This window comes from the organism of the source record quoted next, unplaced genomic scaffold (assembly GCF_019419815.1).
Source record: "Pyrus x bretschneideri cultivar Hongxiangsu unplaced genomic scaffold, Pyrus_bretschneideri_v1 Contig8, whole genome shotgun sequence".
NCBI classification, from domain to species: Eukaryota; Viridiplantae; Streptophyta; class Magnoliopsida; order Rosales; family Rosaceae; genus Pyrus; species Pyrus x bretschneideri.
In genome coordinates, this window is record NW_025999820.1 from 895,205 (window position 1) to 907,663 (window position 12,459).

At 37.9% G+C, this 12,459-nt stretch overlaps 1 pseudogene; it reads left to right on the top strand.

The window, feature by feature from the left end:
- Window positions 1-6,404: 6,404 nt before the first annotated feature.
- On the top strand, window positions 6,405-10,365 carry LOC125473064 (annotated as a pseudogene).
- The last annotated feature ends 2,094 nt before the right edge of the window (window positions 10,366-12,459 follow it).

The window sequence follows — 12,459 nt, forward strand, 5'->3', positions numbered from 1 at the left end:
TACAAAGCTTGAGCTTGGAGTGGGTATTCCTGTAGAAAAGTGGGGTGAAAATAACTCTTGGTCAATCGCGGGACTGGTGGCTGGAATTGCAATCGCCGGAGGTAGCCTTAGTTTGGATTGGGCCGCAAGCCGCGGGCCGGGTCGTAAGGCGAGCTAACTCGACTAGGTGGACAGAGTACATGCAAGGGTACGTTAGGCTCACGCGTGAGGTAGCTGGCCTAAGGTCAATTCTTGCCTGGCGAGCTTGGGCTTGGCTAGCAGGTAGTGTAGCTTAGACTTTGTTTTGGGCTTGCTGTGCAGCAAGGCCTGCTATTGTAGTGGGCGGGCCTCTTGCCCTAGGCCTGTTGTGGCAGTTGTAGTGGGTTGGGCTTCTTGGCTGTAACCTGTTGGTGTTATAGCAGTGGGGTGGGCAAGTGCAGCTCGCACTTGGGCCTAAGCTTGGGTCGTTGCTGCTACAATGGTTCTTACCATGGGCTGCAAAGTGGTGGCTGCAGTGGTAGTGGGGCTCCTATTGCCATCACGTTGAGTCTTAAGGGATCGTCATTGTGGGGCTACATCATCGTCTCCACTATCCAGTCCAAATCCTTGTACATACGGGTTTCCATTCAAAAACCAAATGTAAGAGGCTTCTTCGAGTATTTGAATCCAACTTTCAATGAAAGCACCAATTTGTTGATGCAAATTTCCATCATCTCTAGCTTTAACGAAAACGCACCTGCAAAACAATCAACACATTTCATCAAGGACCTAAGCCTCATGTGCCCACGAGGTGGTGGGGTTAGGCCAATGGATCTCTGATGCTTAAGTTAGTTTCTCTGAATAAGAGTAAGTGTTTAGGGTTTAAGGGTTGCAAAAGCTTACCAAAATTTGAAAAAAATTGAGGTATATATAAGGGAATGGTTGGCCATGGTGTTAGGGTTTTACTCTACACATGGGGGCATCCTATTGGCCAAGGTTTTATGGAGAAATATTCTCAAGATATTAAATAGGAGATAATTTCTTGAGATAATGCAGTAAATATCCCTAATTGACTTAAATAAGGATTACTTACTTAAATGGAGTCACTCTTCAATTGGGAATGTATTAAAGATAGGATTTGGGTAATTAATCCTTAGCTTTAATGCTTTGACTTTTCCTTATCAAGGGCAGGTGAGCTGCGCGTGGGAGTATTTGAAGAGCCTACCCATTTAATAAAGGCAATCTTGTCTTTCTTGAGCAAAAGTTCACGTGTTACCTTTAGAATTTTTGGGATTATTTTAGGCTCCACATTGTCGGATTTGGGTTTAAGGTTTGGCTCCGATTGAATCATTTTATTGGATTTCTTGGTCTTGATGGGGGTTTAAGGTTAAGGTTTTGGATTAGAAATTGTGGGGGTTCGAAATTAGGGTTTTCTTGTTGATGGGCTTCTTTTTCTTCGATTTAGGTCATTGTCACATCTGGAATTTTACCTACTTCCTCATTGCCACCTCGACCTGATTTGCTTCAACTCACCCACAGTTCTCCATCTTTACATCCCTGGTCCTTTTCAGGCAACAATGTCCACAGCTAGGATATTTCTAAACTTACAGCCAATGGTGGGGTTTCGATGAATATCACCCACTCCAATTTGAAACCACTCGCTTTGTTCAGTTCAAAAAACTTGAGGGTTTCACTCAACCTCTTGTTAGAACCAACCCATAAATCAACATGCAAAACATATAAGGAGTGGCCTTGACATTTGTCATCTTTATCTGGCGAAACAACTCAATCGTTTCGACAACGAGCCCTCGCCTTTTAGGATTTTTTATTTAGATTAATCGTCAAGGCAATCAAGGTTAATAACACGGTTGTTAGGAATAAGCTTGCTCCTTTTATGTCATCCAAAATTAGGTTTGGATTTCGCAATTCAGGTCTGATGTCGGATCGGGCGAAAGGTGGCGGTGGAGGAGTGGTGGAATGGGTTATGGCTTTGGTAGTGAAGGGAGAGGGGGCCGACAGAGGGGGAATGTAGGTGATGATGGATGGGTTAGTTGGCCGACTGTGGTTGGTTATTAATTTTTTTTTTTATTCACATGGTGCAAAGTTGGTAGCCACATCAACACAAATATACACCTTATATATGTCACGTCATCACTTAACAATTAATTTAACAAATTTTTTAACAGATGTATGATATTGAAAAGAGTGAGAAGTAAATTTATGTGATTGAAATCTTTTAAAGATGTTGCATGAGGTTGCAATTTTAGCCAAACTCGAGGGACAAACTGTAATTTACCCTCTAAATAAAAAAAATTCAATTTGTGCCTATGAATCTATAGGCATTGATGATGAAAGAACACTAAAAATAAAAGAAACTTTTTAGGATAATGCTAGCTAAACCAAATTTTTAAACCAAGAATCTAGAAGCCCTAAGAATCTGCCGCAACCACCCTCTCCTTATTCCCTTTGGTTTTTGCCATGTAGCAAACCCTTCTCCTCTAGAAATGTACTGTGCCCTATCCTTGTCCTCCAAGGATTGGTGCTGTGAACCCTAGCCTATATATACATATTTATGCCGCACAAAATCAGGGAGAGCCTTAAAGAGAAAATCAGAAAAATACACTTGGTGCCGCAACCTTGCAAGGAAGGAAGGAGAAGAAGAGCTTGTGCCGTGACCTGCCATCTAAGGCCATTTGAGTGCTGGAGCGTTTCTGGGTTCTTTCTATCCTTAGATTTAGTTCAATGTTTAAATTAGATTGGTTTTGTTTAATTGCAAACATGTGGAACTAATTTCATTTTAGTTAGAGGTGAATTCAAAGCCATGAACATATATGTGATATGAATTGATTACATCCAATTATTGTTTCATAAATCATGAATGCGATTTACTTATCTGTTTGATTGATAACTTATTCTTGTATGTTGATTAAGGATGCATACTTAATTTGCATGCGTGAATCTGATGCTAAAATATAAGGGAATTTCACCTAATAGTTATGAACTTATATTTATAAGTAGTGGAAATCATTAGTCATGATTGTGTTAAGTGAATCCATGGCAGGAATATCATGCAGTTCATAGATACGAATGCCTTGTCAATGCTTATGATTTGCATAGAACTTAATGATCTTTGATATGTATCTCTATCATGCAGTTCATATAGGGAACTTGATAAGAATAATTTGATTGCGTCGCTGAGTCCAATTCAATGAAATTAGGAAAATCTGAGAGTTAATTAGTGATGTTCACAATTAATTTGTGGCATTGTCATTCATGGTTTATAGGAATAATAACTGGAAATCGATTTGTATGCATATGTGTCATGTGGGGAGAAGGACCCTCTAGCTAGCCTTTCACCCTTTAATTCACGCATTTGTGCAATCTTTAGTTTGTTTCTGCAACCTACTTAGTTTTAGTTAAAATTCGTCAAAACAACCCCCCATTTAGTATTATGAGTCTTTTTAGTTTAATTTTTGTCCAAACTTATCTCTAGTTCATGTTTTGAGTCAATTTAATTTAGTTTTGTGTTATTTGAGTCAATTTAGCTTGTTTTGAGTTGTTTGAGTCTAGTTTTCTGTTTTTGAGTTAAATAAGTGTAGATTAGCATCCCTTCTGATCCCCGGCCTAGAACGATCCCTACTTTCACATACTACAACTATCAAAAATAGGGTTTAATTTGTGTGTTAGTTTCTATCACATCATGGCTTCATGGAAGTGACGAAAGACGGCAAGGCCTCTTAGGCTTGGTCGAGTTTGCTGAACAGTAGGGACGTTCCCTTGAATGGGGTTAGATGGCAAGTTGTGTGGGGGGTAAGTTAGATTGATATTTAGGTAGATGCTAAGATCCTTTCATCTGATTATGGGGTACTTAGCCTTCTCTGCTTATTTCATCAACTGGTTTTTATTAATTGGGATTGTTATAATTAGGATTTGTCACAAATTCAGAGGCTAATCAGTTGAGAAGAAGCACAAGTCATTTGCAGATGCCTATTGAAGAGAGGGATGCCCTATATTGCATAGTTTGGCCTTAGACCAATAATGGCACATATACAGTTAAGTCAGGGTATCATTGGATAATGGGGAAGAGCTTTAGTCACTCAAATAGCATGGCAAGTTTGTCTCATCATATTTGGGAATGTCATACTCTTCAAGAAAACATTTTCTTTAGAGAGTTGTGTCTAGCCTTCTCCCCTCTTTTGAATCTCTGTACAAGAGAAAGTTAAGTAGAACTCATATGTGTCCTATATGTAATGAGTTACTTGAGAGCATTGAGCACATCCTCTTCTTTTACCCTTGGTCCATGATGGTTTGACATGCAAGCAACAACGCTTTCAAGCCTAATCTGCAAGCTTTCTCATTCATGAATGCTTTGCTTAAGGGGATTATAGATGCTAAGCTTTTCACAAAGAATGAGAAGCAATGGACTTTTACCACTTACCGCTTACTTGTTGGCAAATATGGAAGGCTAGGTGCTCTTTTATTTATGACAGGGGCAAGTCTATCCCCCATCTCTTCTTGAGATCTCAAATTTGGCATCTCGCTGCAGTAATGAGTTTGTACAGACTCTTCAAACCTTAAGTGAGCCAAATTACTCCTTAAACAGCTCCGACCCCCCTTCCTTCGACATGGTTAGCTCATCTGGAGAACTTAGTGAAAGTTAATTGTGATGAAGCTTGGTCCAAAGATCCCGATGATGCTGGGCTTGGTGTAGTGGTGAAAGAGTTCAATGGTGGTCTGGTTGATGGTTTAGTGAATTATTGTCAGGCATTATCATCTGCGCAAGTAAAATTTCAGGCGATAGTTGAAAGATTAAGATTGGTGAAAGCCAAGATTTCAAAAATTTCGTCGTTGAGAGTGACTCGAAAGAGTGCATAGTAGTGACTAATGAGAAGCATTCTATTCGCCCGTCAATCTTCCTTGTACTACAAGAAATCAGAGCCCTAAAAGCAAATTTTGACTGTCTCCTCTGATCATGGGTGAATTGAGATGCAAACCGTGCATCGGAGTGTGTTATGGCATTTACTAGGACCCTTCTTAGATAACTACTAACATCCCTAGTCTTCATCCCTCCTCGCAATGGATTGCTATGAAGTGTAGATATGACCAAGGGTTTGGCTGCTAATGTGGGACTGTTCTTTGTTTTGTAGTCTCCGTTTTGTTTTAATATTCTGTTTGTTTCGACATTTGTTGTTTAGTTACTTTTGGCTTTTTAAATGAAGTTATTCTTTTCTCAAAAAAGAAAAAAAAATTAAAAGAAAATGCTTTATAATCCACAACAATAACGCTCTCATCCAAGACAAATTTCAAGATTTAGACCGGAGATATTTGAACCCCGAACCAAAAATGATACTGATCCAATAGTATCCAATAAACGTTTGTTTGGATAATAAGATTGGAAAAAAGAAATTAAAAAAAAAAAGGAAAGATTTGGGCTACATGCAAAGGTTGGTAGAGAATCTGATTGGGTGAGGCACCGGTATCGCGCATTTCAACAAGGGGAAGGATCTTAAGAATCTCGTGATATCACCTGTTCATCGTATATCATACGGTCAATTTTCGTTGGATATTATTTATATTTAATTTTAAATTTTAAATTTTGAAATAATTTATAATATCACGATGTACAATAAACAGATAAGATCACGGGATATCTATGATTCCTAGGAAAACGATCCAATGAGGATCTTTTCCTGCAACAGGTGATAGGTACACGTCAGAAAAAAAAAAAACATGCCTCGAAATGCGTGACGTCAGTTTTCATTTCTTAGGGATTTGTTTTGTTTGTCTGACAAAAGACTAATTGGCATGTGACTCGGCAAATCAACACGTTAAGTTGTTGATGTCATCATTTTATCTCCTAGTTGTTTTACAACTGGCACCCACCACAAGCTTCTCAAACAATTGGACAGCCTTTGTATTATATTTTGTAACAAAATGCACTAAAATTGGCAGCTTTTAAAACAATCATAATCTCCACAAAGCTCTACTAATTCCAATTATTTTTCATTTTTTATTTAACATGAAAAGCTTGTCAAATAAAAAAAAAAATTGCAAAAGTGTTATATATACTAAGAAGATGGGAGATTGAGTCAAGTTTTACAATGAGTTAACAATATTATGGTTCAAATTCATCTTTGACAATAATTAAACGTAAGACCTCTCACTTACAAATGAAAAAAAATATCACTAAACTGTAGTACTAAATGAGTGCAAAATGATTAAGTAGTTTATAATAACTATTTTGAATTGTCAATAAACATCTCGAAAGCAAAAGAAATGTTTGATTGGGGACAATAATGTCTTTGTGAGACCTTAATCAGAAAGAAAAGGGAGTGGCTATATCAAATGAGAAATGACACGTCATCATGTTCGTACCTGCTAAATCAAATCTTAATTTGGATTACGTCATTAGTCAAGCTTAATTAGTTGCAATGTTTGTTAATTAGTTTCCCACTGTTTGCATTCCGCGTCATTCTTCAGTGGGCACTGAGCCACTGCAATTCTTGGTTTCCGTTTCTTCTCTCTGGATTTTCTCTGCTTATTGGTATTCAGCTGATCATTCTCAAGCTCCCTCTCACTCCTCAGCTTTCTCTCTCTACCTCTCGCCTCAGCAACTCGATACCAACTTCAAATTCTTCCTCAAAGGTATCAACTTTCTCTAATTTTTCAACCCCAAAACGATTATAATTACATGGGTTTTTCTTTTTTCTGGTGACTTGTGAGAGAATCAAGTGTTTGGTTTTTTTTCTTCTCTTTGTTCGTGCATTTTTCAGAAATGTCAATCATTGCGCGCAGAGGAATCCATTTCTTGCATAAACTGAATGCTGAAAATGTTCCCGTTGCTCTGATAGAGAAGGGCCAGAGTCGAGTCATAGATGCTTCTCTCACCCTCATTGGTGAGAGAGCAAAGCTCAAGGTATGCTTTTTCCTTGTTGGGTTGTGTTTAATTTTTTTTGTTTTTGTGATGATTGTGTGAGGAGATTATTGGACGGAATGAATTTTGGTGAATTGGGTTTTTCTTTTATTTTTTTCAATTTTCTAAGTTGAATCCCACTCCACGTTGTTTAGACGAGATTAATAAGAATATCGCTCGAATAAAAAAATGGTTTGTTTATGTGATTGTGTAACTAAATTCTTGGACTTGGAATTGGTTTCGGCGAATTGGGTTTCTTTTTCTTTTTCAATTGTTTAAGTTTGAATCCCACTCCCGGAGGTTTAGATTAGTTTAATAAGCCGGAATTAAAAATTGGGTTTTTTAAGTTTATGGGATTGTGTAGGGAGATTCTTGGACTTTGGATTGGTTTTGGTGAATTGGGTTTTATTTGGTTTTGTGCAGGGAGAGCTTGTGCGTGCTTTAGGAGGAGCTGTGGCATCCACATCTCTTCTTGGAGTTCCTCTTGGACATAACTCGTCATTTCTTCAAGGGCCGGCCTTTGCTCCTCCAAGGATTAGAGAGGCTATCTGGTGTGGGAGCACCAACTCAACAACTGAAGAAGGTATCTAATTATCTAAATTAGTACTAAACTTTTGCTTCTCAAAACAGTCAATGTTTAGCTCTCTACCCATCAAGTGGTGCCGCTTGAGAATTCAAAGTATAACATTGGCCGTTGTTTCTCATATTTACAATTGCATTTAGCAGTTTATGCGATGAGTGCAACCAACTAATCTCAGAACTATCATGTGTATGTGCATATACTCAGATTGTCCGATAATGGCATCAATTCATGAAACATCTGCAATTTTGTGAATTGGAGAGATCTGAACCTTCTTTTTTAACAAAAGTGAATTCCCGGATAGGAAAGTATAATGCTTGTGGTTGTTGATGATTTCTTGTCCCTTCAATTTTTCTCTATATATATATTATTTGATGGTGTGCGAAATCATTATTATATGTTGCTGGCAATGCAGGGAAAGAACTAAATGACCCGCGGGTGCTAACTGATGTTGGTGATGTTCCTGTCCAAGAAATTCGAGACTGTGGAGTAGATGATGACAAACTGATGAATGTCATAAGTGAGTCTGTCAAGCTTGTAATGGAACAGGTTGGTTGTAATTTCTAAAAATTCGAAAAAAGTATTGCAATGATTTGTTTTGAGGAAAAAAACTGCAACCGTGGAAAGATTTAAATGGAAAAACTACGTCAACCTATTGTTCTGTCAAAATTCTGCTTCTTGTTCTGCGGGTAGCTTGAGCTTTTTGAGAAGTATACTTTGAAGCTGAGCCAGTGCAGTTCATATTTTACATGCTTAGATATCAAGTACCCTGTGTGCAGTATAATGCCATTTTCAGGTCCTCGGGTGCTATGAACTCCTCTGAACACTTGAGGGATCAGGGTACATTTACCATTGAGTGTCTATATTTCCTTTTTAATTGGAGACTTTACTAGTAGTGAACCAATCATGATCTTTTTCAGAAAAACTTGGTGAAAACTTTAAGACTCTTCACGCCAGACAATGAAGTTAGAAAATTCAGATGCCATCAGTGGGCAGCGCAAGTGTTCTGATATCTTGAGCTCATTCTGGAAATAACCAGGGCACGTTTGCATGTTCTTACTCGGAAATTTGTTTCCGGGAAAGCTTCAGACATTGAGAGCGCTCTTTCATGACAATGTTATCCTTTTTGACTGAGACTTTTCATTCCAATGACTTTATGTATATTCTAGCTACCTTCTGGCTTTAATAGACGAAGTTTACATTGCGTCCATACACTTTCAGGATCCACTGCGCCCATTAGTGTTAGGTGGTGATCACTCAATTTCTTATCCTGTTGTAAGAGCTGTCTCTGAGAAGCTTGGGGGACCTGTGGATATTCTTCATCTTGATGCCCATCCTGATATCTATCATGCCTTTGAAGGTAATAAATATTCACATGCATCTTCTTTTGCTCGAATTATGGAAGGGGGTTATGCTCGGCGACTATTGCAGGTAAATTTTTCTCTATAACTGCTCTGTATCTGCTCACTTTATGGCTTGCATTCACACTTATCTAAGAAATGTACATTGATCCAAATAAGAAAATGACGTATATGTTCTATAGTTTCACCTGGCCTTGCTTTCTAGGTGTGTCATTACCGGTTTTCTGTAAAGCATCTTATAGGATTTTGACATTGCTTGTGGGAACTTTGTAGATATACGCGGTTGATAACATTTGCACTTTTGTTGCACTAGAAAAAAGATTCAAAGTTTAGAATCTTTGGAGCGGGAGGCAGAATGCCTCCTGTAAAGTATTCAAATGAACATAGTGACTAGTCCCTTCCCGTGCTTTATGGATAATGCATTACTTCTGATCTCAGAATCAAGAATGGCTTAATCACCTTATGTGACTTTCCATATAGTTACTGCATCTCTGATTCTTAAATTAAGTAGTTAGCAGACGTAGCGTTTCGTTTTTGGGCATCTGTCTGCAATATCAATGAATTCTACTTCATTAAGAGTGTTTTGTACTTACTATAACAAGTTTCCCTACCTATGCCAATTCTTTTTCTGCTTTATATGTGTTCAGCAATTAATCTAATGTAATCTTGTATGCTCTTGCGCTCTCAGATTAAGTTGAATGTCCTGTTTTAGTTGCTATCCAGCGTTTGCAGCTAACCTAATAAACTTGGTTTCTGACTTTTCAGGTCGGTATTAGATCAATTAACAATGAAGGGCGTGAACAAGGAAAACGATTTGGTGTTGAGCAATATGAAATGTGAGCCTTTTCAAGAGATCACCACTTTTTGGAAAATCTGGTCTCTCTCTCTCTCTCTCTCTCTCTCTCTCTCTGTCTCTGTTCTTCTCTCCCTCCCCGCCTCATGTGTCTTTGTGTTAACATTTATGAGCTTCTTAGCATCTCTCGCTCTTTTTTTCTTTTGTTCCTCTTCTCTAGCTTGCCTATGCATATCAATCACTGTGTTCTGTATCTTTAAGTGGTTCTGTAGATTCCTAATAAGATATTTGAGGAAATTATCTTCAGGAATTGACAGAAATTAGGAGAAGGTGTGAAGGGTGTGTATATCTCGATAGATGTAGATTGCCTGGATCCTGCGTTTGGTCCTGGAGTGTCACACATTGAGCCAGGTGGTCTCTCCTTCCGCGATGTACTCAACATACTCCATAACCTGCAAGGTGATGTTGTTGCTGCAGATGTCGCTGAATTCAACCCCCAGCGCGATACTGTTGATGGGATGACTGCAATGGTTGCCGCAAAACTGGTGAGAGAATTGACTGCAAAGATTTCGAAATGATACATATGTTTTTGGAACAGTAGGCCTGAAGACCAAAAGCTTTCAGCATAACACGGATTTTTACCGTTTCATTAGAGCTTAACTGAAAATATAAAACATATATCTGCAGTATTTAGAGGATGACTATTCATTTTCAGCAATAATATTTCGGGGGGACATCGTTGTGCTTAATCCAATACAAATCTGATATTAGTAAACATTTTCGATGCTCGGACGCAATTTCGAATATTCCCCTTACTCCTTAAAAAGTATCAAAACTTTAACGATTCAAGTTATTTTTATGTATGATGAAAAAACGTGTGAGAAAAATAACACTGTTATGGGCACTGTTTAGTTATGCTATTCAGACATTATTTTTGTGGAAAGTCAAAATCTAGCCAAACTGGCCATTCCATGGTTCACAACCGGTTTGTTCAGATCGGCTCAAGCCGGTTGGCGTCCACCCCTTTTTTCAAGATTGATTCTGATTTCTGGCTCTCCCACTGCTCACATGGGTCTTGGAATCACATCTCTTCCAAAGATGTTACAGCAAATGTGGTCAGGTGAGGTGTGTTACAAATAGTAGCCAGTAGTCAAGTGAAATAAGACATGCATTTGAACTTTCAATTGGACGCTTCGAAATGGACATTTCTAGTCTTCTTTAAAGTGCATTTCTAGTGTTTTAGTAGGTTGTAGTGAGTCCAGTTCATTGATAGTGTTATTGTAATACATTTTTAGTAATGGTTTAGTAATGGAGTACTAATAGCATTTCTAATGGAAAATACAAAATATCTTAAAATGGAAATTTTACATTTTTGGTTGACCGCAAAGCTTTTCAATATGGCTGAGATGTAAAACTAAAACACCCATCTTGGCCAGAAAATGTAAACATTTTTGAAGTTCAATGTTGCCTCTATTTAAGTGAGAATAGTAAACATTTCATACTAACACACCCTGACTCGAATGTTCACCTAGATCCCTAATTGAGCTGTGCTGGCCGACACCTAGAATGTGGCGAAGTCATAAAGTGTATTGACATGGAAAAATGTGATAAACTCAAACCTAAAATTTACTATGACAAGAGTGCGCATGTGAGAGAGATTGAAGATATTTCACACGTAATGTCAAAGCATAAATAAAATTACAATATGAGTAAATAATGTTTATACCATCAGGAATAACCTCCTACATGTTAGCGTTTGCCAAAAGTTCTCGTCGTCACCAGAATACTCCACTAAGTCCTGAAGGGGAGAAAAACAAAGGTAAGCAAACCGAAAAACAAAGTTTTGTAAACCTTTTTGAAAATGTGTAACCACTTCTTGTAAAACAAGTATTAGTTTCCAGCATAACATACTACGTATAATATTAAAACAATTACCGTAAGAACCAAATTTCTACGAATACGGTAAACACAATATCTTGATGGAATTGTTATTGGCACTTCAAAAATCTCATTTTGCACTCCAAATTTCTATAATTAGAAAGAAAAAACACTTGTGAGGAGTGTAGAATGAGATTTGTGGAGTGTTAATAACAGTTCCTTATCTCGAAATCAATTAAAATATCAGATGCTAATCGACATATGCTGACACATAAGCTCAAGCACATATATTCTGACATGAAATAGGACTTGGTGTAATAGTAATTTACGCTCTAGTACTACAATAACGTGAAGACTAACACTATGCGAATCACATATGAGTCCTAGTTGCCTATTGCGATCTAGGACAGGGCTGTCACCTACAATGGATCCAAGGTAAGTGTATTGGTGCGAGGTGAACATACATGTGAAAACTGGCCTTGGTCTGAGACGAGTACAAACACCAGTGTAAGCATGCATGATGAGCAAATAACATCTGTATAAACATGTCATGATAATTCATAATTCTCAACAATATAATAGTACTTGTAAATATAAATATAGTCATGGCATAATATAGTAAATACTTAAATACGCATCTATGGAAACTACATAAATGCATAATACTTGAAAACAAAGACTTACTCACAATCATGTAATGGGGTCGCATCTGCTCAAACTATGAATGGTGGGGTCGTCAATAACAATTGCACCTAAGCATATATAGGGACCCATTAGTAAAACTCCAATAAAACAATGAATTTGGAGAAATGGAATGTGAAATCGGAATCAGCGCGTCAAAATACCCTAGGAGGTGCCTTGGGGGAAATTTTGAAAAAGTCAACGGTCCAAGCCTAACGAAATATTCCACCAACGATGGCCAGAATCTTCTAGATTCCAATCACCGAAGAGAATATTCCAATGGAACAAAGAATAT